The sequence below is a fragment of the Lethenteron reissneri genome, unplaced genomic scaffold (assembly GCF_015708825.2).
Source record: "Lethenteron reissneri isolate LAM-NWPU_2019-01 unplaced genomic scaffold, ASM1570882v1 scaffold_213, whole genome shotgun sequence".
Classification (NCBI taxonomy): domain Eukaryota; kingdom Metazoa; phylum Chordata; class Hyperoartia; order Petromyzontiformes; family Petromyzontidae; genus Lethenteron; species Lethenteron reissneri.
Window position 1 is genome coordinate 458,039 of NW_026891735.1, and position 6,000 is coordinate 464,038.

Consider the following 6,000-nt stretch of genomic DNA (forward strand, 5'->3'; position numbering starts at 1 on the left):
TACGCTGGATTTATTGTCCGGGTTCTGGCAGGTCCCACTAGACGCAGACTCCCGGCCTAAAACAGCGTTCCGGACACCACAGGGCCTGTTCGAGTTCAACTGCCTGCCTATGGGCCTCCAGACTGCGCCGGCGACGTTCCAACGCATAATGGAGTTGGCCTTAGCAGGCCTCCAATGGGAAACGTGCCTCATCTACCTGGATGACCTCATTGTTTTCAGCCGATCATTCGAGGAACACATTGACCGATTGCGGCAGGTATTCCTGCGGTTCCGGAACGCGAACTTGAAGCTCAAGCCGTCGAAGTGCCACCTTATGCAGTCGTCGGTACGCTACTTGGGCCACGTCGTCAGTGAGTCTGGAGTGGCTACTGACCTGGAAAAGACGGCCTGCGTGAGGGCCTGGGCTGTTCCCACAACGGTTCCAGAGGTACGCCGGTTTGTGGGTTTAGTTTCTTACTACCGCCGGTTTGTACCCAACTTCGCAACCATTGCCAAGCCCTTGCACGTGTTGACGGCGAAGAACCAGAGGTTTTATTGGGGCCCTCTGGAGGAAGAGGCATTCCAGCAGCTGCGCTCACGTCTGACAGATGCACCACCATTGGCCTTTCCGGATTTTGGCCTTTCCTTTATCCTGGACATGGACGCCAGCGATGTGGGCATCGGCAGTGTTTTGTCGCAAGTCCAGCAGGGTCGGGAGGTGGTTATCGCCTACGGTAGTCGTGTGCTTTCATCAGCGGAGCAGCGCTACTGCGTCACACGTAGGGAACTCCTGGCAGTCGTTCACTTCGTGCAGCAATTCCGACCCTACCTGTATGGTCGCAAATTTACGGTCCGCACTGACCACGCGGCCTTGCAGTATTCGCTCCGCATCGACCAGCCTTCGGGCCAGCTGGCCAGATGGATAGAGCGCCTGCAGGAGTACAGGTACCAAGTAGTGCATCGCAAAGGGACCAGACACGCCAACGCAGACGCATTGTCCCGACTGGCGCCCCAGGGCCCTTGTGCATTCACCACAGGCGGGGCACGTTGCAAGGAGGCGAGGCCGGAGGGGACGGTCATCGCTCCCGTACGCACGGCGGAGGGCGCACAGGGTGAGGTCCAGCTGACGGACCACGACCTGGGGCTGACCTTGGACGATTGGAGACGGCTACAGCTGGAGGAAGGCCCACTGCAAACGCTACGCGCCTCAGCAGAGGCAGGGGGGGAGGAGTACATCGTATGGGAGGACCTCCTCATGCGATGGGACCCGACAGGGCGCCGGCGATGCCTGGTAGTTCCGGAGTCGCTGCGTCAACAATTGGTTATGGACGTACACGGCCGCCAGCTGCTGCACCAGGCGGGGCGGAAGACACTGTACACATTACAGGGTCGGTACTTTTGGCCAGGTATGACCGCTGACGTGCATCGATGGGTCGCTTCCTGCGTCGAATGTGCGCGGCGAAAGCCGCCACCCCGGGTAAGCCGGGCGCCCCTACAGCCCATCACGGTGACCAGGGTCAACGAATTGGTTGCGTTGGACATCCTGGGACCACTGCCGGTCACGCCACGGGGAAATAAATACCTGTTGGTCGGAGTCGAGTACTGCACGAGGTGGCCGATGGCGTGGGCCCTCCCGGACCAAACGGCACAGACCATCGCCGATGCCTTCGTGAGAGGCTATGTCCTTGATAAGGGGGCACCGGAGCGGTTGCTCACGGATCAGGGCAGGAATTTCTCCTCACAGCTATTGAAGGACGTCTGCTGTATCCTGGGCACTAAAAAGGTCCGAACATCTCTGTATCATCCCCAAACCGATGGGATGGTAGAGCGGCTTAACCGCACCATAGCGGCCATGCTGTCCCAAGTGGTGGACGAAAACCATTCCGACTGGGACCTCCACATTCCCTCGGTCTTAGCGGCGTACAGAGTGGCCCTGCACGCGGCGACGGGGTTCTCGCCGTTTTTCCTGATGTACGGACGGGATCCCGTTCCGCCTATTGAGGTGCAGCTGACGGACATTCCCGCAAGAGCCGACGCATGGCCGAAGGCACTAAAGACCTCCCTCATTTGAGAGAGGCCCGCCAAGCAGCCGAGGCCGCATCGGCCACGAGCCAAGAGAGTAATGTACGGATACGGGAGAGGACAGTGACAGCCAAGCCCTTTAAAGTCGGGGACCAGGCATGGCTACACTGTCCTCAGGTGACGGTTGGCCTCTCACCAAAGCTGCACCGACCCTGGAAAGGGCCGGTCGAGGTCATTAAAGCACTCCGACCGCAGTGCGTCCAGGTCCAACTGGGTAAGCGACGATGGTTTGTACACCCCACCCGCCTTAAGCCATACATCTCTCCACCGTCATCTTCACCAACATCACCACCAACATCACTGCCAACATCATCATCATCATCCCTACCCAGGCCAAGGTCGCCGACCACCACGCGCCGACCGGCAGGGGGTTCGGTGCCCTGTGTTCCCTTGTCACCTACAGCACCCCATGTGAGGCCTGACGGAGCGGCGGCATGAGCGGGGGCCGGAGAGACAGCGGCGCCAGGCAAGGCGACACCGGCACCACCGAACCAGGGACCGCGACGAGAGGGCCTTCGAAGGAGGGGGCCGCCACGGTCATCTGCTGCCTGTGGATGTCCGGGCTGTTACGGGATGCTGGCTGGAGACCTGGGCAGGCCGCACAAATTATTTTGTTGTGTTATATTGCATTGTATGGTTGTGGGGGGGTTAAGGGCTATCGTCACTGTCAGTGGGGGGAGGCATGGGGAGACTTAAATGGTCCATGGGGGAGGCAGAACCGAGGATGTTTTTTTTTTCTCCGGGGGGGGGGGGGGGGGGGGGGGGGGGGGGGGTGATGTAGGGGTTGTCAGGGGAAGGATTCCCACCAATAGGAGGGTTAGTGGGAGGGGTGATCGAGGGGATATAAGGGGAGAACAGGCGGGAAGAGGGGGCCTTCGGCGGGAACGATATTGGGACGGCTGGGGACAGGTGTGGATGGGAGAAAAGGATTAAAGGACGAAACCCCTGCAATCTTGTGTCGGCTCTCCTTTACATATGTATGAAAGTATATTGTAAACAAAAACATTCTTAGACAGATGATGTGTTAATTACGCAAGTGAAGTTAGATTGTTGTGGATTACAAATCAGAGCATGATCACAAAGTGTATTATCATATCGGGTAAATGATAAGTTAATGCGTTTATTTCCTTCATGGATTATAATATCACTCTTTAGTACGCTGCATAATACGATAATCATAATGTGGTGGATTTACAAAACAGACCATTATCATTAAGTGTATTATTATATCGGGTTAATGATAAGGGAAGCGTCACTTAAATGGATTAAAGTCGATTAAAGATTTAATATATTAAAGTAGTTTGCTAACATAAATATTCTAAGATAGATGATGATGACTAATTAGACTTGACTATGCAAGTTAAATCAGATATATGTACATTACAAGTCAATGCATTATAAGTAATTGTAGTATTCATATCGGGCAAATGATAAGTGAATTCAACTTTACACGAATTATGAGTCGATTAATCATTGGATGCGTTGCATGATGATTATGTAGATGAATTAGTGTTGATTATGCAAGTTAAATCAGATGCATCTGCATAGGAGCATCTCTTGCATGGACATCAATCATTGCTTTTTTTCTAACGTTTAATTTTTGGGCGACGTGAAGCGTCGCTGGAAAGTTGAAACTCTTTATTTTTCCTTAATGCGGGTTTCCTTGGGGTTAGATCGTGTAAATATATAAATGTGTCATTAAACCCACCACCACAAGACACAGACAACTAGAAAGGTTTGTAACATAAACATAACATGCCAATTCGTCACTAGTACAGCACTAGCTTATATCATAGTGTATAGTGCAGTGTTTAGTGTTGTGTATAGTGTAATGTATAGTGTAGTGTATAATGTAGTATATAGTAGTGGAAAGTGTTGTGTATAGTAGTGTATAGTGTAATGTATAGTATATAGTAGTGTATAGTGTAGTGTATAGTCGTGTATAGTGTAGTGTATAATGTGTATAGTAGTGTAGTATATATTAGTGTATAGTGTTGTGTATAGTAGTGTATAGTGTAGTACATAACACCGGTGTGTTGGAAAGCAAAGCCACAACATTTAAAACCTGAGTACGACGTTTCGCCAGTAATTACAACCAGCTTCATCAAGCGACAGACAGATTTGTGGAGACATCCCCCTGTTTCATTCCTTAAATAGAATGGTAGGTGTGATGACATCGATGTGTGCTCTTCTTGCTCCAAATGGGGGGGGGGGGGGGATTGTGGCTTTGCTGCAAAAAAAAACGGTGTGCTCCACTACACTAAACACTAAACTACGATACATTACACTACTATACACTACATTATACACTGCACTAAACACTACACTATACACTACACTATACGCTAGTGCTGTACTAGTAACGAATTGACCACGTTCTGTGACAAACCCTTGACTAATTGGCTGTGTCGGGTGGTGGCGACTTTAACGACACATTTATATATTTACGCGATCGAACCCCCCCAAAAACCTGCATTATTGATGATATTGATCGCGAAGGCCTCCTACCAGGTGTTAAACAATTTATTTTTATTTTACCAGCTGTGTGAGGTCACCCCACTGAGCTGCTCTGTAGCTATTTTTGCAGAAGCTGCCTGGCCACCACAAACGACAACCACTCAAACACGCGGCTGAGACCATCACCACCACCAACGTCTGGAAAGTTACAGCAGCAGCTAAGAACTCCAGACGCGTCTTTATACAGATTCACAGAGACCCACAGTAGGAGACCCATACTCATAGAGACCCACATTGACATATGCTAATAGAGACCCATACAGACTCACAGAGACCCACAGTAGTAGACCCATACAGACCCACATTGACCCATGCTCATACAGACTGATAGAGACCCATACAGACGCACAGAGATCCATATTCATAGATAACCACATTGACCCATATTCATAGAGACCCACATTGACCCATTCTCATAGAGACCCATACAGACCCATACTGATATAAACCCACATTGACCCATACTCATAGAGACCCTTCGAGCCCCGTTCTCATCAAAGAGCCGCAGAAGCTCACCGCGCGATGCAGGGACCGTGTTCCGTTCAACGGGTGAGCCAAAAGCCGTGCTGCAGCATGTGTATGTGCGTGTGTGTGTACGTGTGTACGTGTGTGTGTATGTGCACTACACAATGTACTACACTATGCACACTACACTACAGTATACACTACTATACACACTACAGGAAACGCACTACACTACTATACACACTACACATTACTATACACCGTACTATACACAATACACTACACATTCCTATACACACTACACTGCACTATACACACTACACTGCACTATACACACTACACTGCACTATACTATGCACTACACTATACACACTAATCTACATTACAGTACAGGTAGTCCCCGACTTACGATATTTCGATCTTACGATGGCGAAAGCGATACGACAAAATTGCCATCAACAGCCTAACATCATTCAAGTATGCAGACGACGGACAGAATCTTGGTGAGTACAGTACAATATGATACGTTACGATACGTTAAATGCATGTATGATACGTAGCTTTAGCGATTTCATTTTAAGGTTACCACGATACGATACGTTCAATGCATGTTAAACGTTTTTACAGCAGATAGGATTGTTTCCTGAAAAAACTTTCCATGAAATTGCAGTTCATATAGGTAGGCTAAGAATTTACCTTATTTTTTTTACTTTACATTTTACTGCGCAAAACAGTATTGTAATTAATAAATACATACAGTATATAGTTTATACAGTACGGTACTGTAAATTGCTCTGTTTTGCTAAATTATCACCATTTCTTTAAGACTCCTGGGTAGGCTAGGCCATCTTCGACTTACGATATTATCGACTTACGATGAGGTCGTCGTAACGCATCCCCATCATAAGTAGAGGACTACCTGTATATACTACTATACACACTACAGGAGACACACTA